This window comes from Hirundo rustica, chromosome 2 (genome assembly GCF_015227805.2).
Source record: "Hirundo rustica isolate bHirRus1 chromosome 2, bHirRus1.pri.v3, whole genome shotgun sequence".
NCBI classification, from domain to species: Eukaryota; Metazoa; Chordata; class Aves; order Passeriformes; family Hirundinidae; genus Hirundo; species Hirundo rustica.
Window position 1 is genome coordinate 104307758 of NC_053451.1, and position 25508 is coordinate 104333265.

Below are 25508 nucleotides of genomic sequence, written 5' to 3' on the forward strand. Positions count from 1 at the left end.
TATATATACAAGGTTTTAAAAACCTACTTTTAGGAAGGCAGTGAGGTGATAGAAAAGGTTGATCAATATTCAGATTTTAATTTTTTATGTTGTTTCTAATGAGTCACTTTCCAATATCCACACTTGAAGAATGCTTCTAAATGTACCCCTAGTGTGCATGGAAGCACACACTTAATTACAAGCCAGTCATACACTTAAGCCTTAGTAAATGGGAAGAAGGCCAACACCCCCTCCTTTCCCACTGTCCTGAATATGCCAGTTAACACCAAAAGTTGAGGCAACCATTGCTTGCAGTCTAAGGACAGACTTTCTCCCCTCCCACCTGGTGCACCTACAACATCTAGCCTGCAGTCATTTGGAGACAACCACACCAAATCTGTCCTTTACTTTGTGTGGGATTTGTAGGGCCCTTACATGCAAAGCAATGGCTTGGGCAGTATGTGGCTTGTCCTTTTTCAAGCTCTTTTCATCCCAGCAACAGATAGCTGTGGTGTGAGTGAATCCAGTTTGTCTGTATATAGAACCATGGACTGCACATCACGTTCTTCGGTTTTTCTGTAAGGATTTAGCGCCACACAGGCGCAGAAGAAAGGTACATGAATACAGCACTGCACCTTGTACAACATCTTGGTGCATCTTTGAAAAAAAGAAAGTTAACAAATTTGTACAACATCTTGTACAAATCTTCCACATTTCACTGAACAAGGAAAGGTGATGGGCTCAGGTGACTGGGTCAATGCTGAGGAGTTCACTGTGTGAACTCTGTGACCATTTTCTAGCTATCAAGATATTCTAGGACATTAAACACCAAGCCGTGTGTGTACCATGAGGCTGTGGAATGTGCAGGACTTTATCACAAAGTTTTAGGCAGATGTATGTCCAGTAAGATCTGCTGTATAGCAGTGCACTCTTAAAAGAGGTATCTAGCAATGATAGGACTGTTTTACATAGAGATCTATGACAAACAGCACTGCTGCCTTCCTGCAAGTTACCAGTCTTAAAGTCATTCACGTTCATTCATATTTCGTGATCAAGGTATTGGCAACAACAATGAATTTGACAAAAGAAAAAAAAAAAGGAAAAAGCATTTGCAACATTGAGTTATAAACTGACATGTCTCATTTAAGTGGTGTCACTTACAAGCAAATATTTAGACTCCAGATCAGGATAATGAAAAAACATTTTCAGGAGTGTGATGGAGCTTCTGTCTAATTGACACTTGTACTTCCCTGCAGCTGGGGAAGATAAAGTTTCACAGAAGTATGAGCAAGTCGACAACCCGAGTTCCTGCAGACTTGACACAATTTGTGTGGACAGTGCTTAAATCAGTTACATCTCTTACACTTGCTAAATTCTTTTGCTAATAAGGAGAGAGGTTGAATACTTAGTTTGTCACCTAGCAACCCCAGATGAGTGCTCTGAACAGCTTTGAATGAATAGTTGCCGATGGAGTCTTAAAAATAGCTGGTTTGTTTTGTTTGGTTTGTGCAAGTGAAAGGTGCGGTCCCCCATATGTGCTTGTGTGAAATGATAAGCAAACTGAAGGGAGAGTGACACAGAAAGAGAAATAAAAATGGAATCATATGGTGCAATTGGCATGCATATTTATAGAAAATCTGCTTCTATTCTTTTAAGTCAGCTCTGCATAAATTTGCATGACATACCTCAAGTTCCCTGCCTGTTCCATGTCATGCTACTCAAATTCTTTCCTATAGAAGAAATGGGAACATAGATACTTTGGTATGTTAAACTACAACCCCTGCCCCCCGCCCCCCCCAACCTCCCCCATCCCACAAAGAAGAAAAATTGGTTCAGGGATTCCTTATTTGCTTACAGTAGGTTGTAAGATTGTTCATTCTTGCCTGCATTAGACTTCACCCTTGGATTTGAGACTTAAATAGCAACTGGTAGCAATAATTGAGATTGCATTAATAGCAGCAGCTGGGTGTATGTGGCCAGCTGCAGTGGGGAGGAAGGGTGGCAGCTATGGGCAATGACAGCCTTTGCATCCTTCTCTTTAAACGGTGCTGTAGGGAGGGGGCCAGAGCCCTCTCAGCTCATCTGGGGAAGTCACACTTGGACAGGACAGGTTTGCTGTCATCCCAGAGCAGGTTTATGTCCTGCAGCAATTAAAAACCCTATTAGCCTTTGAGGGCTGGGTTTGCTTAATAGTCCCTCTACAATGACCAGCCCAATGATGCAAAGCACCTTCATGACAACTTCAACTGACCACCAGCAATTCCTCTTTCGAAGAATTGCCTCTTGTTGACAAAACTAATTGAATAGTAGTACAAGGCCCTGCTGCCATCTTACATGTTGTGGGACATTGTTATGAGAAAAGGATCATGGTCATACTATAACCAACTTCTATTTATTTGGGACATTGTATCCCAACTTAACAGCTTGGCAGATTGTATTAATAAATTACAGTGAGCTCTCATTTTAAATTGGCCCTGTGCTGAGGGCATAATTTTGTATGATTGTGCCCAATAAGGAACAGAGAGGTTGTTTTCTTTAGAAATCCAAAGTTTCTGATTTCCCCAACCTTAAAAGCCAAAAGTATTGCAGCTGCTTTTTATTTTTGTAAGTGGAGACACGTCTTTCATTCATGCAGTAATTTAAAGCATATTATTTTTGTTCAGTGTAGCCACTTAAAGAATAAAGACAGCACTACAGAATGTTTCTGAATTCTTTAAAAGCTTTCTTGGGTTTTTCTTTCAGTTTCCAGTGTTTTGTTTGAAAAATAAGAAACATGTTGTGAAGAAGTCTGTATTTTGAAGCCTAAACTTAAGGACGAAAGAAATTTTTACAGAAAGTGGGAGAGAGGTCAGGTGGGTTGGCAAACAACCAGGTGTCATGAATGTTTTTTGGTTCACTGTCTCTGGGGTAATCCATATCACAATGTAGGGTAGTTTTTATTTAGTTAATTGAATAATCGAATAAACCAGTTGTCGGCTGCATTCAGCTTATTCTCCTGTCGGCAAAGGCTGTTCCAGGCACTGCCCACATATTTATTGCAAGCTGGGTGTGTGTTGCTCTTGGCTCTTCCAGTGCCTGTGTGTGTGAGGTGTGTGGCTGTGCATGCACACACCCCGCGGGTCCCTGGGCACAGCACCAGGAGCAGCCACCTGGCACAGGAGGAAGGGCACGAGGGAGCTCAGGCAAGGCTCGCTCTGGTCCCACAGCCTGGTGGCAGCCTAGGAATGCCGGAGGTTTGGGAAAAGCCCCCACTTGAAACCGTGTCGGACATTATGGCGTATTTGCTTATCACTAAGGTCTTGATGAAAAATGTGAATGTGACTCCCCAACCTCATTTTCACCAGGGAGAAAAAGATTTTGGCTAGCTTGTGGCAGCTAATAGGAAGTAAAATCTCAGTAAGGTTTAGGCAGTTTGCAAAAGGCTCTTAGCAAAATTATCAAAATAAATGGGAACTTCCTGTAGAGGCAGAAAATGCTGTCATCAAAATGTAACTCAGAAGTTACTGACTGGGTCCTTTCATGCATTAGAGACTGATAGTTTCTTCTGAAAATTATGCTGGACTTTTCTAATGTACATTTTAAGGTCTAATCGGTGTTCCATAGCACGGTGTGTGCCTGGCAGCATTGAGACTACATTTCATCTCAGAAGCTGGTAATGGATTATCTGCGACTGATTGATGGCAACAGTGAGAAATGATAATGGGAAGCAAGTTAGTCTGGTCATTTAACCACGTCTTTATACTGAAATATATTTCCATGTAAATGTGAAAAGAAAAAAGTGAAAATGTAACAGTGAGAATCTAAAAATTTTAAGATGTCTGGTATGTTAATTTTGTGCTGTCGTTTGGGTCGGGAAAGAGTGATGGATCAGCTTCATTCTTCTCTTGTCTTGAATATCTTTAATGCCCAATTTGCGCTTAATTTTTAATATTTTCTCATATTTATGTTGTTATTATTCAGTCTTCTAACTTTAGTAAGTGCTAGATTTCAGCTTTTCTCTAATTCTGCCATTATTTCAGAGTATTCCATTTAGTTTAATATTTTTATCCTTCCCTCCCACTCTCTAGTACTTCCAGAAGAGAACTGGACTGTCATGAGCTAGCAAGTCTTTGTGTCAGGTCAGAAGTTTTGTTTAACATTATTTTCCCCCTCACTTATTTGATCAGGCATCACAGTCTCTTGGCAGTATCTTGCCAGAGACATTGTACTGATGGAACTTTCTGCTCACGTGTGTACAGATGTGGCTCCAAAAAATTACGTTCGGCAGAGGCTTCATCCTCCAGTTTGAAAGGACCCCCAGTGGCAGCCAGTGAAGGCATTGCCATGTGTAGTATATGAAGTATGACTGATGTATGACATTTCCCACATGAAAGCCATATATAACGTCATATAACACCATATAATGTCACATATTTTCCTCCAAGCCCGGCTTTGGTCATCTGCTTGAATACTGCAAAGGAGCTGCTCAGGGACCCTGGGTGTTGCAAAAAATACACTAATCACATGTTATCATACCCATGCAGCTGGCTTCCTGTTGTGACACTGCCATGTATCTGTCTGGCCTTGCTCACAGAACTAGGGATGTGAAGCCCTTTTTTGGATGCAGTTTCTTGCTGTGTGCTGGGGCAATGTCCTTGAGGCCCTTGAAATCCTTGCTGTGGCTGTGGTAATGGTGTAACATTTCTGACTCTTGTCTGCCTGTCTCTTAGCTGTAGGTGGTGCTTACCATCTTCTCTCTTTCGTGTACACTAATTAGTCCCTGAAATTTGTATTTTTGTGTAAAAATCCTTCAGTTGCTAATCCACCAAAAAAGCTAAGTGTATTTTTAGAAATCCTGAGATTTTACTTTTTCTACCAGTGGATTTAAATTTTTAAAGCTAGCTATTGAGTTCTGCAACTAAATCCTCCTTTTCATAAAACACAATACTGACTATGCACTTTTTATCATTATAATGTGGAAGTGATGTTAATCCAGTATTTTGACAGTTATGCAGTGATAAAACTTGTACAAAATAAGAGATGAGAAAATAAGGTCTGAACAACAGGCAAGAAGATAAGTGTTTAGTTTTTTGAAGCATGAAGTGTATGAAGTAATTTGAGGGATTCAGACATGAGTTCCACCTCGGCAAGTACTCTGTCTTTAACAGCAACCAATAAAAAACAGAGAAAGAAAAAAACCCCAAACATATTTCCCCTCGGTATGTCTGCTGAACTTCCAGACACCCATGGCTTAGGGACCTCTTGGGATAGAGTGTCTTTTCATGCGTAGTAACCTTTTGTGCTTTTTTTTTTCATCAGAAAACATCTAAAATTTTCTTCAATTTATGCAAAATTTCCTGTAGACAATACCAGGCACAATTAGTTCTGAAGTTAAAACACCTATCATTCAAAAAGCTACCTCGTTTTTCTTTGATCTCCGAACATTTTATTTGATGCTCCTAGTTTCTAAATTATGACTTTGTAGACCTTTATTTCATCCTTCTCTGATTTTGTTCTTCCAATCTGAAGACTTCTGGTCTATATACTGCTTTCTTGTGCAGATGCCTTTTCTGCCTTGAGTGGTGTTGCTGTTCTCTGCACCTTGTTCTTCTGCGTGTTCACGGAAACATCCTAGGAGCATGTTGATGTGATGAGGAGTTGCTCCTTGAACAAAGATTTCTCATTCATATATGAAATGATTCCTCTCCTTTCTAACGAGCGCTTTCCTTCTCTCTTTGTGGCTGTCATGCATTTTACATGAGTAAATTTGAATCTTAGGATTTTCTGCCATTTATAACTGTTTTTATTTTCTCTTGTGTTCATTTGTACCTATAATAGTTCTTGGCAGATTACCATGCATTTCTGAAAACTGAAATTTTCTCCCTTTTTTTGTGGCTCTTTTTCAAGCTGTTTATATGTCTGAATTTATTAGTGCTGATCCAGAGTTTAGTATTACTTTGAGTGTGTGAGCCATAATCAACAATTTTAGGCTGCAGTTAAGAATGGTCCATTGAATCCATTAGCAAGGAACAAATGTGAAATGGAAGATAGAAATACTATAAAATTACTTCACTATGCAGGCAAAGAAGGTTATTCCTGAAAAAAAGAAAAACAAAGTTAATGGATGTACCTTGGCAAACAGGTAATTGCCCAGGAGATACTCTATAAAGAATTTTAGACTTTTCTTGGTGGTGTGGTTTGACACTGGCTCAATGCCAGGCCCGCACCAGAGTTGCACACTCACCCTCCCTTGCCACAGCTGGGCAGAGGAAGGAGAAGGAAAAAAAAAGTTAACAAAGGCTTCATGAGTGAGACAAGGACCAGGAGAAATATTTCAAGGGAAAAACAGGCTCAAATTTAGCAAAACAGGCTCAAAGTTGCAAAGCAATATTTATTTCTAGCAGAATCAGAGGAGGATAATGAGAAGCAAAATAAGCCCTCAAAACACCTTCTCCCTCCCTCCTTCCAGTGGAGGGAGCCAGGTCTTGGGGGTTTGGTCAGTTCATCACCAAGATTTTCTTCCACTGCTCCAGGAGAGGAGTCCTTCCCCTGTGGGGCCGTGGGTCCCTCCCACAGGACACAGCTCTCTGTGAAGTTCCCTGGTGTGGGTCCACTCCCACGAGCAGCATCCAAACTGCACCTGCTGCAGTGTGGGTCCCTCCCACAGGCACACGGCTCTCCCAAAACTGCTGTGATGTGGATCTCTCTTCCCATGGGGTGCAGTGCTCCAAGGACAGGCTGCTCCAGCCTGGGAGCAGGGCCCTCTGTCTCCACTGGATATTCCACGGGATCACAGCCTCATCCAGGCATCCACCTGCTCTGGCATGGGCACCTCCCCATGGGCTGTAGGTGGATCTCTGCATCCCTGTGGATCCCCATGAAATGTGGATGGATCTCTGCATCCCCTGTGGATCCCCATGGGCTGTGGGTGGATCTCTGCATCCTTCATGTATCCCCACAGGCTGTGGGTGGATCTCTGCATCCCCTGTGGATCCCTGCAGGATGTGGGGTGGATCTCCGCATCCCCATAGATCCCCATGGGCTGTGGGTGCACAGCTGCTTCACCATGGTCTCACCGCAGCCTGCAGAGGGATCTCAGCTCTGGTGCCTAGAGCACCTCCTGCCCCTCCTTCTGCCTTAGTGTCTCCCTGTTGTTCCCCTCACATGTTCTCACCTACTCTTCTTCTCTGACTAGAAGCAAAACCCCATGACTTTGATTTTGTTCTTAAATATGTCATCACAAGGCATTGCCAGCCTCTCTCATCAGCTCAGTTTTGGCCAGCAGCATGTCTGTCTTCAGAGCCATCAGGTATTGGGTCCGCTGGACATGGTGGAAGCTTCCAGCAGCTTCTCACAGGAGGTATCTTTGTGGCATACCCCTGCTACCCAAAGCCAGGCCATGCCAGACCAATGCATTTGGCAATGTGGATTTTCTTTCCAATGAGTAGTACGGATCACTTAGAATGGAGAGTAAGCTAAGAGCAATATTTAACTTTGTTTTGGTTTTGTGGTTTGTTTTTACAGAATAATCATAACTCAGACTGGATCAAAGATAAGTTTAATGAACCAGGGACTTCATTAACATTTTGCATTACATATCTCATGACTGGATTAAAAGAACTTTCATGTTCTTTGAGGAGAAAATGTGTCGGCCCTCTATAGGACAGCCTCAGAATCCCAGCTGGACTTGGTACCATAGGGCCAAGATTATACAAAGCAAAAATAATCTTCATCCCTTCCACCGTGCCTACATCTCTGCTTCAAAAAAAGTTTAGTGATGCACATATTTGTGCTTAGCTGTGCAAACAAAATCGTATTTTATTCTGTTAATTTTGTTCTTTTTCTGTCAGGAAAGAGCTGTTTTTGCTTTGCAGTCCAGCCTAATCTGCACCTCTGTGCAAAGGTGTAATGGTTTTAATTTAATAAAACTGGGCAGAAACACTAATTAATGTAGGGGTTTTAGTGTTAATATTTTTGTGGGAGGGAGGGATTAGGAGAAAAATAAACAAAGCAGGCTTAAGCTTAAAAATGAACAAAAAAATGGTTTTATTAACACACACTAAAAGAATAGAAGAAAAAAAACTAAAACAGAATAAAACTTTAAAAACACGCTTCTTTCCTCTTACAAACTATAACTTTCTTATTAAACAACATAGAAAGACACAACTTAGGATTTTCAGTCAGTTTCACTACTTAGACATAACTACACATTATCTTAGGAAAAAAGTCCTTCTAAGATCTTTTATGAAGATGTTTGCTTACAAGACAAAATAGTCCAGTGCTGTTACACATCTGCTGCCACCCGGAGTTTTCACAGACTGTGATGTTTTATCTGCAGAGCTTCTCAGTGTATTTGGGGTATTATTTTCGAATACTTCTCCTTATCTAAAATTATCTTTGTCTCAAAAGGCTGAGACCTCCTTTTTCGACCCAGGAGCGGGGGTTTTCAAAGTTCCCCAATAAATCTCTATTACACTAGTCCTTAATTTTGATTAGAATAGCATTCAACCCAAAAATAATACTAAGAATGCTGCAAAGAACAGTTCATTTCTTCATAATTTACCTTAGAAGAGTCTGGTTAAAAATGTTCACTTCTTCAATCCTATTCCAATATTATTAGTTCTTTCACTTCTCATCTAACTGACTTCATGCAGTATCTGTTCTATGTACCTTCTGTTTTCTTCTTTCTTCTTTCTCTCAAGGAAGAATTGTGCTTTAAAAGTTCTGTATTGCTAATAAAGGGTTAATTTTTTTGCCCGGGCTTGCAAAGCCACGTGCACGCGCCGAGCTGGTAGAAGAAACCGGCAAATGTCTCTTTTTCCACCCCTCGGTCTCATCTGAGGCAGTCCAGCTCAGAGTTGTTATGGAGCTGCCGGCTTGCTTTCTCCGCTGCCAGCGGTGATTAAGCTGGGCCATGTTTTGGCCCCTTCTGCCGTGGTGTGAGCACACGGCCCCGCGCTGCCGAGCTGCAGCCGCCCCTCTCCCCTGCCCGCAGCGAGGGAAAGGGCTCAGCCGGCCCCGGCTCTCCCTGTGCGGGCAGCGGCCCTCAGACCCCCGGCCAGGCCCGGCCCGGCCGCCCAAAGGGCAGCGAGGCCCGGCCCGAGGCCGGCCCGATTATGAGGTTACCTCATGGCAAACCACTGAACCAAGAGCGTGGGCAGTCTCAGCAGATCAGTTTTAAATGTTCCTTCCAAAGTCGCACTGACAGTTCTCATTGGTCAACTTAGCTGCCAATATCCCAGCCTGCTTTTGATAGGTCCTTGTCCTCCCCCCCCCAACCTACGCCACAGTTAGGGCAGAGAAAAACCATTTTACATTTCTCTGTATCTGGAAAACAAAATTGTGCTAACCTATGATAAAAGGGGACTTGGGGGAAGAGAATTCCTGAGACTGGCTTCATTTTGCCATGGCTAACAGAAGAATAGGAAGGGTCAGAATGGGGACTGTTGCTTCTGAATGATGATGTCTTTGCAAAAAGTACCTCTTCAGTTTTCACTCAGTATTTACTGCTGAATCCTTGGTGGCAGAGGCAGCAGCCTGTCTGGCTTTCTGGAGATCTGTTGGAGGCAATGCAGGACCAATGATGATTTATTTTTACTTTTTACAACCTGTTATCCTGCCTGAGAGCTGAAGTTGCCTACAACCCAACCCTGCAACACCTTGTCAGAGTACAAGCATTGTGTTCTGCAGCCCTTCCCCAGCAAATATGGATTCCCTGACAACTTAAAGCAAGTCAGATCCCAGACTGTTAACGCAAGAGAGAACATTTGTGGAGTTTCCAATAAAAACTGTAGTGATCTCATGGAAACCCATACAACTTACTCTGATGGCCTTTCAAAAGGAAAATCAAACTACTGCATTTCATAAATTTGTCTGGGTGAAGAAGTTGATTGGATCACTGCAGAGAAGCTGCTTTTGTGCCAATTGACAGTCAAAATTAGGTAGAAAATTTCTCAGAGGACTGGAATTTAGTTACACAAATTTAAAATTAGAAGAACATTTTGTACTTTATGAAGGAAAACATATCTGTAACATTTGGTACAAGCTAACATTAGTCAGGGTAATTAAATTCAATGTTTTTAAAGATTAATAGATGTTTTACTTCAAGTGCTTTAGCAAGCACAGAGCTAGCAGGAAAAAAGTATTGCTCTGCTATGTTTTCTACTTTCATGTGTTCTGGTACATTAATTTTCCAGGGTCAGAGAAGTGGCTGGTGGGGTGGACTCTCTTGATTTCAGGTAGTTTCCATAAGCAAATTACTGCCACAAGGAGATAAACCCCATCTTTGAAAGTCATCTAAGAATTTAAAAATAGAACTGACTGAAAAAGTATTTTCAGTTCCAAGAGAAGTATTGATTTATTATTTACCTCAGAAATAACCAGAAAGATTTAAAAAACCAAACCAAACTAACCAACCAACCAAACAAACCAAACCAAAAAAACCCACCCCAACCCAGAACCACCTAATCCTCTCCCACATGCTATTTGCAGAAGTTTTCATTGTAAGGCAAACTCTCGACACCTTCACACAGAATTGAAAGAGAATTTGTTTAAAGCTGTTTTCCTGTCTTTCTTACCTTCCAGGCTCATAAAAAGTCAGGTGTACATCAAAATGCTGAGGCCAGCAGGAATGATGTCAAGGCAAGCTCCACTGTGTGCCACAGGGAGATGGAGCTGTGACCCCTGAGATAGGGGCGGCGATCCTCACAGTCAGTTTGGGGAAACTGGGATTTAAGAACCTTTTGGAATCTTCAATATCTGTGTCCTCTGCGCAATTAGGCAGGATCCCACAGCTGCTTGATAAAACTCTGATGAGGCTGCCTGCTCGCAGCAAATCCCCAGCACAACAGTCAGCACTGTTACAGTGGAAGAAATAATGTAAATCCCCACTGGTGAGCATGTGGCCCTTGCTGCATGTGAGGTAAAACAATTTCTCTGCTGTTTTGCTTTGTTATTTTAAATATCAGTTGTATTTTTTATTCAGTTCTTATTTTTACAAAAGCATTGTATAACTATCTTTGTGATCACTGAGATTTTAAAAATGCTGAAAAACGGTTTTGTCTTTGTGGGTCTGCAAGGACTTACACTCACTCTGTCAGCTCTTGCAGTGGCATCACTTTGGCTGATGCCTTGCAAAACTATCTGATTACACGAAGAAAGTCTCAAAATGGTGATATCCCATTACATGGCATGAAGCATTCTCCACAGACATATGGTAACTGGCCAGGTCTCTCCTTTTGCTTGGGAGCTTGTACTGTGTCAAGAAAACCCCAAAACAAAGCACCTCATATAGAATTTGGAGACACATGATAGTACAACAGGCTTTTATCCCCATCACTTCAGGTGTTTGTAGAAGCCAAGGGCAAACTAGCTGACAGGATAGCAGACATAGGTAATAGGAAGAAAAATTTCTGCCCTATAAAATTTACTATATAAATTAGACCAGTAACAGTATGAACACTGACAATAGGCCATGCTAGATAAGATGGGGTGGTTGGAGTAAATGCTTTTGAAAGCAATTTTATTAAAAGACATGTTTTTTTTTTTTTTTTTTTTTTCTTTGTTAGGTGGCTTATTTGGTTTGGTTTCTTTTTTTTGCTTTTTTGTTTTGGTAAAAGCCCTTATTTTTTCCCTTTGTGTTTTTAATAGGCAGGCAAGAGAGTAGGAGTAGACTGTGCTACAACAGAAGTGACAGAGGAAAACTCATTTGCTGGAAGCAGCAGTTACAGGGGGATCAAGTCAAGCCACAGAACTCATCCTGGCAAGCGGAACTTGTTCTCACGCAACCCAGTCTTGTGAGTACAAAGTCTTTGCATTTGCAGTATTGCACATTGGTGCCTTCTGTGTTCGGCCCTCTAACAGTGATGAACTCAGAAAGGGGTCAGGGAGGTGTGTGCAGTAGTCTTGTTATAAGGGCAGCTTAAAATAACAGATTTCCCAGCCCAGAGAATCTGCAAAAGTAGGGACAACAAAAGATTTGATAGGAGATAGGTAGCATTACTTGGAATGTAATCACCCTGTTAATCAACTAGGAAGTGAAAAAGAGACACCATTTGAGATTTAAACAGCAAAATCACAAAATACAGGATTAATTATTTTGAACACTGGGTATTGAGAGAAAAGGTACTTGGTTAGTAAGCACCAGTCTGTTAGAAAATGTAGGAATTGTAAGTAGCAGTTCCAAAGAGATGGAAGTGTTGGCCAATTAATACCTGCAGATATCATCTCTATCCTGTATTTTAAATCAATTCACCTTAGTAGAAAATGTGTGTGAATCTTGAAAATATTTTTATGTAGGCAGTTCTGAGAGTGAGGTTGAAGTTGTATGCTCCTTGTCTGACAGTATATAAGGGCCAATCACTAAAGAGGTCAAAATTGGCGGCTCTGTCATAATTTTGAGTATTGACACTTTTTAAAATGTTTTCCGAAAGATTTTAGAAATAATTTTTGATGTAAGTACAGAAGCTCATGCAAATTAAAAAATGACAAATATTTAACAATGAAGAGTAAAAAATGTCAGACATGAATTTTCACAATAAAATGGGAGATAATGCTAACAGAATTGGCCAAAATAGAGGTGTTTCAAAACCAATGTGCATTTCCAAAAGGAGAAATTTTAATGAAGCACTAGTGAAGTGAGCATGTGGCTGAAGATTTTTCAAACCTCTGAATTTAAAACTTCTTCTGGACTTGATCATATTCCTGCTGGGTTCAGTAAATTTATTTTGACATTCAGAGCCAAGGGGTGGGGGAGAAACATGTTTGTTAAAAATTATTATTATGGAGAATCAGGAATGAGTACTCATTACTGAACTCTGGGAGAAGATTAGTCAGCAAGCAGCTGGCTTTCACCTTGGAATGCAAAGACACAGGAATGTGTGGGAGTCAGGGAGAGCTCTGTCATGGCTTGACTGACATCCACCTCCTCCTGTAGATGTGTTTGAGATGCACATTCTGTCTTCCTTTGGAAATCAATCTTTTTGGAACCTGTTTTCCTGGAATGCAATGTCTTAAATTGCTCTGCAGGAAGGGGAAATGCTGTGAGGCCCAAATGGGAAGTTTATAAGATCATTCTGGTTACACAGCAGCCAAGAGACAAGGAAATACCCATGTCAACTATTATGAGTTGAGTAAACTCCTAATGGTTGAGTATGACGTTGATTTCAATATGCAAATTAAGGCAAATGTGTTTAGCATCAGGGGAGAAGAATGAAAATGAGAATCAGTTATGATTAAAAATCCCATATTGTGACTGGGAAGGAAAGGTATTCCACTGTCAGTGAGAGCTATGCCTGACAGAAATGTGTAAAGAGCGCAAATGAAGAAATGTATATGCTGCGTTTTGTGAAGAGGAACAAGACATGGAATGAATGCAAAAAGGAAAATGTAAGAACTGTTTTCTTCAAACTAACATATATGATATTGGTCTGTGAAATTAGTAAGCTTAGTACATGTATCTGTAGCCTCCTTACATTCTATAAAAATCAGTATTCAAATAACAAAATAGAACAATAAACAATTGTCATTTAGTTAACTGGTTTATATACTGTAACTACTCACATAAATGCTATTGGTTCCTATCAGAATTTGGATATCATTCTTATGGTGGTCTGAATTTATTATGCTGCCCTGAAAGGTTGCCAAGTGTAAACTGCTGCAAAGTGAAATTAAATTGGGTTGCTTTCAAATGTATAAGTATGTATACTACAAAAGTAGAAATATCAGAAGTAATGCTCTTTTTGTGCCACTCACTGGAATTATGTTGAGGAATTTTAGGCAAATATATAAAAATGTCTTTCATGACATGCCAAATTAATTATATAAAGCACCTTTATAGATTTTAATTCACCTTCATTTACTTGAATCTTGGTGAGGCTTCAGCCTTCTAGAGGCACAGCAAAGCAGAATCCCCTACATTCTGTGACAGGACAGTCCTTAATTGAGGGCTGCCAAGGCTGTGTTTCCTAGGAGCAAGTCACTGAGAAGGCAGTGGCCTGCTTGCATATGGCCACCTGTATAGGGCAGACTTGATTTCCTTCTCCATTGAAAGTGAAGGACACAGGCATCACCTCCAGGAGAGAGAGAGAAGCACTTCTGTTCTCTCCTTCAGGACACTGTGATGATGATGCTTATTGCAGTTGTAGCTAAATTCCATGATCTCTTCCTGGAAATGCACATTTGCCAGGTAGATGGTGACTGCTATGTTAGAGTGATGATTCCAGCTAAACCTACTGTAGTTTTCATGAGATTTTTCTATTACCAATAAAAATCACCCTAACTGGTTGTAGGATGAGAAGGTATCTCTTTAAAAAGGCTTAAGTGCTGTATTGCTCTAGAAAAAACCTATCACAGAGAAATTTCATGTTGGAGTTAGGATGCAGAAGTATTTTGAAATAATTTCAGTTCTTTTAAATAAAGTATCTGTGTTAGTGAAGGGCTGTCAGAGAATCACAGAATGGGGAAGATTGGAAGGTTATGTTGTGCAGCCTCCCTGCTCAAGCAGGGCCATCCCAGAGCACATGGCACAGGATTCTCTCCAGACTGTCCTTGAACATCCAGTGAGGGACTCTATAGCCTCTCTGGGCAATTTATTCCAGTGCTCCATTAACAGACTGCCGCACATTTAACATCCAGGATTTATAGCTTCCCTTACTACATTTTATGCCACCAGTGGGACTACACATATTCTGTGGCATGCCTTTTATTAATTAGGCTTTATCTATTTGATTTGGGGACAGACAGAGGAACTTAATATATTATTACTAACTAATGAGCAAATTCTACTTTCTGATGATTAAATTTTCAAAAGTAGTTTGAAATACAGATTGTATGCTCTTCACAGAGAGACATCATCAGATGGACTTCATTAATTAATCAGCAACATTCACTGCATAGCACGGCTATGCAGGTGCTAGAATAAAATAACTATTATTTGAAGTTGTTTTTCACATTTTTCATTGTTCCATAGGAAAATAGCCCAGGGCTTATTTTCTCTATGATGTAGCTCCATTTATAGCTCAAATTCTGTACCAAAGGAAAATGCCTTAACTTTAATATGTGCTAGTACTTCTGGATTGAACTATTAATCTGAATCACCCAAACTGATCTTGTCTAGAGTTAGTGTAGCTGATTAGATTGTGTGGATGAGGACTGTATCTATGTTGGTGCAGCAAGTCATGTGTTGGTTTGCTGTTGGTTCCCCTCTTCCTGATACAGTAAGACAGTCAATTTCTTCCCTGATTCCTTCTTGGAAAAGAAAAAATTGTGGCTCAGTTTATTGCAGCAGATAAAGTTGTGTGCAATCCCCTTTAGAAATCTTTGTGCCAGATGCAGCCAGTGGTAGTGCCTTTCATGGGCTCAGCTCTCTGTGTGCTATCCTGCAGCGACAAATTCACAAGCTAACTCTTACAGTGAAGACAGACTCTCCACTTTCTACTTCTTCTAATGTCTGACAAAGCAAATTCCTTCCTTCCTTCCTTCCTTCCTTCCTTCCTTCCTTCCTTCCTTCCTTCCTTCCTTCCTTCCTTCCTTCCTTCCTTCCTTCCTTCCTTCCTTCCTTCCTTCCTTCCTTCCTTCCTTCCTTCCTTCCTTCCTTCCTTCCTTCCTTCCTTCCTTCCTTCCTTCCTTCCTTCCTTCCTTCCTTCCTTCCTTCCTTCCTTCCTTCCTTCCTTCCTTCCTTCCTTCCTTCCTTCCTTCCTTCCTTCCTTCCTTCCTTCCTTCCTTCCTTCCTTCCTTCCTTCCTTCCTTCCTTCCTTCCTTCCTTCCATTCCCTTCCTTCCTTCCTTCCTTCCTTCCTTCCTTCCTTCCTTCCTTCCTTCCTTCCTTCCGTCCCTTTCCTTCCTTCCTTCCTTCCTTCCTCCTTCCTATCCATCATTCCTTCCTTCCTTCCTTCCTTCCTTTCCTTCCTTCCTTCCTTCCTTCCTTCCTTCCATATCCTTCCTTCCATCCCTTCCTATAACCTTCCTTGCCGTCGCTTCCTTCCTTCCTTCCTTCCTTCCTTCCTTCCTTCCTTCCTTCCTTCCTTCCTTCCTTCCTTCCTTCCTTCCTTCCTTCCTTCCTTCCTTCCTTCCCCCCCCTCCCTCCCTTCCTCAGAGGAGCCCAGTGACACAGCAGAGAGGGTGAGGCAGAAAAGCAGCACAGGGTGAGGTCAGACACTTCAGACACTTCCTTGCTGTGCTGCGGACAAAAGAAAGGGCTAAGCTTGACGCTGTAAAGCATCATGTCAGATGTCTGACCACAATGGTCCATCACCCTGAACCTCAAACCAGCACTGAGATGATGACTGAAGTCCGTACTGTTAAAGTTTGGCCTCCTTCACTGTTTTGCAAAGATTCTATTGACACAGAATGCTTCAGAGGTGTTGCTGGGGGAGTAGCCACAAGACTGGTAAAGCTGTCTCTTGGAGTCTCATTTTCTGGCTGAGAATCCCTTCAGCTGAACATGAAATTCCTACTGCTGATTATTCAGCTGTGTACTGATCTTAAAAGTCAAATTGTTAGGGACAGAAATGAATGTGAGCAGAAACATGCTGATTAAAGCAAAAAGGTTGGAAGATGCAGGTTTTAGTCCTGGCTCTAGACTACATATAATCAAGTAAAGTAAACAAGCTATGTCCATTGAGAATTAAGCTAAAGTCTCTACACTTTTAAATTATCCTCTGAATTTTGCTCGATTTTTTGACAGCAACAAAAACATCCTCATGGAGATAGCAGAGATCACACTGAGAGAAAAGTTTCACCTGTGTAGCTCCAGGGGGAAGGCTGAATGTAAGGATATGTTCTGCAGAGAATAGCTTTTAGGCCCTGAAAATGCCTGCTTCTTAAGGCAGTCACTGGAGCAATGTCAGGAGAACCAAGTCTTGAATTATCCTGATCTGGGACTGAGTCTGAACATTACTGCTAAATAGCTGCATTACAGTAGCTATCACAATAGGCTCAGATGTAGCCCTTTCCCTGTAATAATGCAGAAGTACATAAAAATCAAGAAACTACTTCAAATAAATGAAAAGGAGCTGCCAAAAGAAAAAAAAAAAGTGGCATAACATGGTGGTTGCTTAAATATAATATACTGGAATGTCAGAATAAATGTATTCTATGTATGGAAAAAGAAAACTTGGAAAAGAACTCCAAACAAGTCTTCAAAGTTAAACATCAGAGGAAGGAGGGACTACTAGGAGTTAAGAGGCTGAAATGAACATCACTTTCAAATGGAAAAAGAATGTAAGTTAAATGTAAAATAATTAAGGTAGGAAAAAAAAATACCTTGGGCAACAATTTTCTAAAGAAATAAAAATTAAAAATATAGTTATTTTTCAAACATATTAGAAAGCCTGCCAGAAAGACTGTGAGGCCAATCGATGGTCATTGTTTAAAAGCAGTTCTCACAGGGTAAAAATGAAGAGAAATTAAACCAATTCTTTTCAGTGAGCATCACCACCAAGAAGACGATACCAGAGGGCTTTGTATTACAGGCATCAGAGTTTGAAACAGAACTTTCTCAAATAAAAGTGTCAAAAGAATAAGGTTTAGAAGACACAGATAGAGTGAATGCAGACAAATTGCCACAACCAGGTGCTATTTATTTGGGATCCCTGAGGGAACATAAATATGAAAATGAAAGCCTTCAGCTATGCTATGGAGTCTATTGATTAAATCAGTAGTGGTACTAGATGAGAGTGAAATGGCAAATATAAATGTAACTTTTAAAAAGGATTAAAGTAGGATAGGGAATTCAGACAATCTATAAATTCGGTGTTATGTGAACTATTGGAAGACATCCTAGGACTAATAGACAAAAGGGTGAGAACTGTATAAAGAGGGAGAACTGACACAGATCTTGTGAAGGGATTAGTATCTTTCAAATCTATGTGGATTTTTTGATCATTACTGAATACACTGAGAAAGTGATCGTTGATATTCTGCCAAAAAAACTTTTTTACAAAGTCCTTTGCTGAATTCTCTGAAAGAACTTAAGTTGCGGCAGGATGGGGAAGAGGTCCTCTGCATGTTAATAACATGTTTAAAAGGTAGGAAATAAAAAGTAGGGAGAGAGTCTTATTTCAGAAGGGAGGAAGGTAATGGAATTCCTTAGGCATCTGTGCTGAGTTAATCACTTTAAAATATACTAATAAAAATTATACATGGTATAATTGAAGTGGTATAATATACATATATGTATACTCATATCTGTATTTGAATATACACATGACAACATAACATGTTCATATTCTGTATCTACTAATATAAGTAAAGCACTGAGGAAAACCTATTGTGTCTATAAACCCACAGTGAGATCAGCACCACATTACCATGCAAGACAAAGTCCAGAGTCACTGGGGATTGTTCTCTAAAAACATTGGTTCAGTGCTCAGCACTGCTCAAGAAAACCCAGACAGAACATTAGGAAAGACCATTAGGGGAAAAAAAAAAGACGTTGTTTATTATTTTGCCTTTTATGATAATACGAATAAGCATAGTTCATCTGCATCATGTGTACATTTGTGGAGGTCTGAGCATCATTGCTTGCATTTCTAAAAAAAGTTATATTGTTGGAGTCCAGGGCATTCCTTTGGTTGCCCTGGAGGGTCAGGGACTTGGGCAGGGGGGTCTGGGACCCTGGCCCAGAGCCCAGAGCTCAGAGAGACACTGGCTTTGATTTTAGTCCATGGGAAAGGCTTCTTGCACTGCAAGAGGGTTTACAGGCCACAAGAGTGTGAAAAATAGTAGTTTAGTATATCACAGGGTGAAAAAACAGTGGGTTTGGGATTTTTGGCATTGAAGTGAATGGGGCAAGATGGAGAATTTGGGGCGTTGTCTCCTTCTTCTTCCTTCTTGTTCCCTCACTCCATTTCTGCAGTGACGTTGGCACAAAGTAGTTACTGAGGATTGCGTCAGAGTAAAGATGACCTTTTTAGTAATAGTGATAGACATTGGTAAGAAATAGTGAATAGAGAATACGTAGCAATTAGTATAAAAGATAAGGACAGCCCAGAGACAGGAGGAGTCGTCAGGTGTCCGAGCAGCGGCAAACATCTTTTGGACACTGAGAAAATTGTAAGATAAGAAATAATAAACGAAGCATGTAACCTTGAAGACTCGGTCTTTTCCTGCATTTGGCACAGAGCTTTGCAGAGGGCCAGGACTCTAAAGCCACCTGAATGCCGGGGAATTTAAACTCCTGCAAAGGAGAACCCGACAGCTGGCGTTCCTGAGGGTGGGCCTCCTGAAAAGGAGCACCGAAAAGAGTCACAGCAACCTCTGAAGAAACATTATATAATTACAAAAACACTATAGATCTCTCTTTTGACATATACATATATATATACACACACACACACACACACATATATATATACACTGTCTGTTATTTATGTAATGTGGTAAGGATTGTTGCTGTATAGAGCAGATCCTGTACAAGGAGAGGTCTCTGATATCCTTCAGGCAAGGGAGAGGGTTGAGAGGACAGCTATCATTGGGCAGCAGATTTCAGACATGTACCTTTTCATTCAGGGCAGAATTAGTTTTGGGCCTCACTGCTATTAATGGGGCCTCAAAATATATAAGGGTCCAAATAATGATTGCAAAACCAGTATATGGAGATGTCGGTTGAAAGCTGTGGCCACAATGCCACAGCAGTGTCACTTTACTGACTGGCACTGCTGTGCTCCTGCCCCATCCAAGCCAGATGTCCCTGGCCCACAACCCTCTTGTACTGGCATTGGAACACACCTGAGGCTGTTTCAGGTCTCTGAAATAATGCACATTAGTCTCTTAGTTGTAGGGTTACTGTTCTGTTGTCTCCTTTTGCTGGTCCATGCCAATGCCTCGATGAAGGTGTGGGGAGGGCCATATTGTTGGGGAGCACAGTGGTGTTTTTGCTTATATTGAATCAATCTGCCTTATAGCTGCACACTGAGCTGGGAGAAGGTAGCTGGAGGAAACTTGTCTGGTCTACTTCTTGCTGAAGCATTTTGCACAGGCCCTTATCAGGGGCAGGGTGGATGGGGTCTGTTCAGCTTGCTTGTGTTCTTACTGCTTATATTGGTTTGTTGGTTTGTTTCTGTTAGGTTTATCTTCCAGGATGCAGAGGAGGAAAGTCAGACTTTTTTCTCCTTTTTTGAGAGATAGCTGAAAGGCTTGGAAGTTAATTCTAGGCCAGTTCAAATAGAGGGCCTAGAAAGCTTTTCATAGGAAAAAGGTTTCTTTTCCCTCTTGGTTGTTTCATCATGTGGCCAGGAAGGAAAAGAGCTTTCAAGGTGTTCTCACACTCTTGTCTAAACAGGCTCTACATGTTCATGTTTCCGCTCATGGCCCTGACACAGTTAAGCATAAGATAACACATTTTGGATCCTAGTTGGTTGGTCTTAGGAGTCATGTCTCAAAACTCTGACTTTGTAACTCAGACTCCCTGCCCTAAGAGAGCCATTCCTGCTTGCTTCATGCCTGAATGGGACACAACAGATCTGCACAATCCTGCTTGGGAACAGGATATATCTTACCCAAGCTGAGATCCAGGCTATGAAGTCGTGTGCCACACACAGGGGATGCTGGACCCAGCCTCACTTCATTTGTGGCCCAAAATAGAGCAATCTCACAGACAACACCCAGCAGTCAATATGATTTGTAGAAGTGTTGTTGACTAATCAGTAGCTTATGTTAAAGGCATGTGTAGGAAGAAACCACACACTTCACCTACAGGTATATCTGCAATTAAAAAAAGAAATGGGAATGCATGGAAGAGCTGTCTGTTGAAAACTATTCTCTCAGCTCTACTGAGAGCCAAGGAAATTCAGAAACCCTCTGCGATTTCTGGGTTGCAAATATATATATATATAAATAAATAAAAAGGTTAATTGAAATTTGGTGTCACTTAAGTATTATGGTCTTCTTAGAAAGGCTGACAGCTCCAAGATGAAATACTGATACTTTGCATGAAATATAGTGGTTTAATATCCACATTAGTACTCTATCTGTATTAGAGCCAAAGTATTAATTTCCCAGCCTTTGGAATATCATGATTTTACATCATTAGGTGTTATTCAGTGCAATAATCATCCATTTTTCCAAGGTAGAGAGGCTTTAAGCAGAATGAGGGAGGAAATGAGTGTTTGCATAGGTCAGTAGACTTGTCTGAAACCATGTACACTTATTTCTGGTCTCTTGTTTCCATAAATAATAGATTGACAGCTTCGTGGTTAGCAGAGAAAACAAGGCACATGTAAATGTCAGATAAATAAATACAAACTTTTTTTTTTTTTTTTTTTTTTTTGTGATGAATAGCTCAGTGTAAAGTTCTTATTTTTCTAAATAATACTCATAAGGTTCTTTAAATGAGCTTGAGGTTATTATGACAATAAAGCTGGGGGAGGCAGGGGGAAAGAAAAAAAAAGGTGAGTCTGCTCATACCTCCTGAGCAATTACAGTTGCTACATATTTAACAAAAGTCTTCCTAAGTAAGACAGGGTAATTTGATGGAAATATTTAACTTATTTTTATTATTTGGCAGAAGAATCTAACTGATTTCTATTACTGTATCTTACACCAACCCCAAGTCATGGCTTTAATACAGGAATGTGTTTTTTCTAACTGCTCTGTGTGGTGAGATAAGGACACTGAGCTTGACTGTTGCCCACAGAAGAACAGAGCCAGTTTATAAGGCATTCTATGATGAAGGAAACCATGATAACATCATCTTGTCATCAGGCATTAGTAATCTTTGGCAAGTAGTTTTCTCTTTTTGATCTGCTACCCCCAGCTGTTTTCTGGTGGATCTGTGGACTCCAAATGGAGAGTGAATGTCTGATTGAAACCAGACATGTTTTCCTTATCTTTCCTGGACTCCTTTGAAGGGAAAATATTCTCTGTGTGTGACTCTGTGTGGAATATGGATTTTTAATACACAGTGCACTCAATTTATTTCTTCATACTTTTTCATGAAAATTTTTAATGACTAAAAATAATTAGCTTTCTACAGAACCACCTGGAAAGCAGTGAGGGGGATATAGGAGTTGGTCAGGGAAGGAAGGAACAGGGCTAGCAGCCAAGGGGGCCAGAGTCCAGGGCTGGGCTTCTGCAGGGAGGCCAGTGCAGTGGAGAGATATAATGAATAGTCAGATTGCAGAAAGAACAGAAATTAAGTTTGCTGGGGACCGAGGGACTGTGCAGTGCTTGAGGCACTTCAGAGAGTCACTGGATTTGCTGGAATCAGTCCTATCAGCAGAGATACCCCACAGAGGGAAAGACTGGATGGTAAACCTGAGTTTGCACTCTGAGATAGTGGTTTTGGGTTGATAATGGTTAAAAATCTGTTTGGGGAGCTTACTTTTAGGGGATGATCTACACAGCTCCTGCTCAGAGCTCTATCTGACTTGGTGGCCCTTTACAAACTCATCTTTGCATACACGAGTTGGCATTGCCAAATACATTTGATACTTAACACACAGGTCTGATAGTTGCACCTAGAGAGGAGACATGCAAATTTAAGGACCATCATTTTGAGTGATGTAGCATCGCAGGATCTAGGACTGTTTGGAAGAATTGGGCCTGTACAAAACAAAGGCACTGTTTCAAAGCCTGTTAGACAGTCACAATTTTTTATAGGAAACCATGGTCTTAGGAGTCTCCTTTTTTTGAAAATATTTCCTCTGAGCATCTCCTTAACACAGAGAACTCATGGCGTGTTCTATGAATGTCCGCAGAGAAAAGGTCTCCTGCTTTCTTCTTCGCCTCTTCATGTACCGAAACCCAGAGTTGTGGGATTGAGTTAGGATAATGATTAGACATTCTTATGCTTGTTGTAGACCAAGAGGTCAGAAATCTCTGCCTGTGAAACGCATAAAGATGTTTGGAAAATAAACAATTTTTTATGTATACACAGAAATGTTTCACAGAACAAAACTGACTGCACACCATCTGTATTTAATTTTTGGGTAAAACTCTTGGTACTGCTGAGCATTCCTAAAATCAGGCCCTCTGCAAATTCACTTATAAAAGCAAATAGACCAGCTTTCAGTGTACAAAATACTTTCCTTTTTAAGTTATGTATGTGTCAAAATATCTCCATGGAGTCTAAGGATGGGTCTTCTCCCTATGTGTCAAAATGACCTCCACTGTTACTCACAACAGTTTGTGATCACATCATCCTTGGCATACTGGCAGATTGCTCATCTGGAAAGGCACATCATCTTTCCAGTCAATTTAGTGTAGAGATTCTTTTACTGTTGCAGGCAGCATTTTCATCTGAGTTATATCTGTGGGGAAACATCTACAGGTACCTATCTAACATATTAGTGAGCCTGAGACAAATGCAGCCCTAGTCAGAAACTGTAGCTTAGTTTTGAAGTAAAATATTTCCTAAGAACTTTCCAAAGGTTGACACTGATGACGTAGAGTAGTGTTTGTCATCCCGTTTTCTGCAGTATTGATTGGTTCAGCAGCAGATACTAGTTCTGCCAGCATTGTTCAGTGTAGACTAAACGCCTAAGTTGAAGAAAATTTTCAGTCTGAGGCCTCTTACAATTATGTCAAGGTTGAGTTGGTGATGGTAATAGTTGAGGAGTTTTGGCATTTTCTGTCCCTTCTTTTAAACAATACCTTTATTATAAATAATGTATATAAGATATAACATAAAAATAGTGTGTAGCCTTTGTCTCTGATACTTTGAAATGTTTATTCTCTGAGAGCAAGGTGAATATTTGTTCTCCTGCTACTGAGAAGGCTACTTTCAGAAAATGCCTTATACTTCCTATCTTCTCTCTTTCTCTTTTATTCATCAGATGCGTGTTTTGCATGATTCCCAAAGTCATGATTGATATGAATTTTGTATTGTCTCTGTCTCTGAAGTTTAAGATACTTGGGCTAAAGTTTGTTGTATTAAGAATTTCCAAGTATAAACAAAGGCAAAAGCAAAACTGAGTAACAGTAGCCGATTAACAAAAACACTATCGTGGAGGTAACTGAGAACTTCAATGCAATAAAATTTGTGAGCTTTCCAAGTGAAAGTGGTGCCTCTGGAAGTAACTTTATGCGGATTGTGTAGGATATGGATATATATAAAAATATATATATATATATGACAGTGGTAGATCAAAATCTGAGCATAGGAAAATACCAAGGTATTGTGGAACTCACTACGAATACTATCACTATTTGGAAATGTCATTTAGTACTGTTAGTAAATGCTAAAAGCTAACTTTGCATTTGGTTTTGAGACATGAAATGGGTGAAAAAGTGTCCATTATATTCTCTGGAGAAGCTTCTGCAATTAACTATTGCAAAATTCTTAAGCATTTGTGGTGGTTTTACAATGGAAGTATGGGTAAAATTAATTAGTCCCAAGGCTTGGAAAGCTTATTCTGATCTATAAAACATATTCTGATCAGATTAAAAAGAAATATTAAATAGATTTCAATAGTCTATTCAGGGATGAGGAGGAAATTGGGATTTTACCTTTTCCTGATGTTGTACTAGGTTGAAAACTGTCTTCACAAGCTAGGGGCATTAGCAGAAATGTAGCAAAATGTTTACAAAGCCAACTTCTCTCCTACATATCACAAAAGTTTTATTGGAAATTTAAGCAATTTTCTGAAGGCATGGCACGTACACTGTTCAGACCATACTGATTGGACAGAAACTGGGGTTTGTTTTCCAGTATTATGGCTGTTAAGAGAGTGAGTGAAACCATCCAGAGGTGCTCAGAGACCTGTACAGAGATGCTCTCAGGGGCGGTTCAAGCCTAGGCCTTTGAAAAATTCTTGAGCCATAACAGGAAGAAACAGGTCTAAGCTGAGAAATTTGAGAGCTGGACTAATTTTCACTTCCTTGTAATTACATAGATACGATGTTTCAGTGTCATGTTTCAGTGATCACCCAAACTCAAAGGCTATTGGCCAACCAAAAGGAGACCTTGCACTGTTGAGCCACAGAATGCCAAAAATGCAGCATGAATATTGTCCATGCTGCTAGCTAACTGTATGCTAATAAAGCCATGAAAATGCTATTATTATTATTATGTTGTTGTTGTTGTTGTTGTTATTTGTAGAGATTAATGTGCTAATTTGTGTCAGATGGTGCTATTAGAGAGCAGTAAAACTTGCAGAAAGGTTATGCCCTGATGATTCATTTAACAGAAACGAGGTTTATTATATCCCCTAAAATTAATTCAGGTAAGAACAACATAAAGACAAATAGAGCAAGATATAATTGCGCTGCAGAACAAGGGCCCACACAATGCCAGCCCTTTCGAAGGCAAACTTTATTACTGCTGATGTCTCTCAGGGATCAGGATGGCAGCGGAGGTTGTGAGGGGGCCTCTGTCTCCTCAGGCTCGGGCCTGGCCCTGTGAACTGCGGCGCCTCAGATCACTGCCGGGGTCTGCTGTCACCTTGCTGTGCAGGGTGCGGCTGCAGGGAGGCTGCTGATGTCAAACAAAAGCTTGTTTGACATCAGCTGTTATCAGCTCGCTGCTGTGTGTGAAATATTTCCCGTTCCAGCAGCCGGGGTGCTGTTTGCCCGCTTGCTGCAGTGTCAGGATTAGCTTGCTGTCTCTACCGC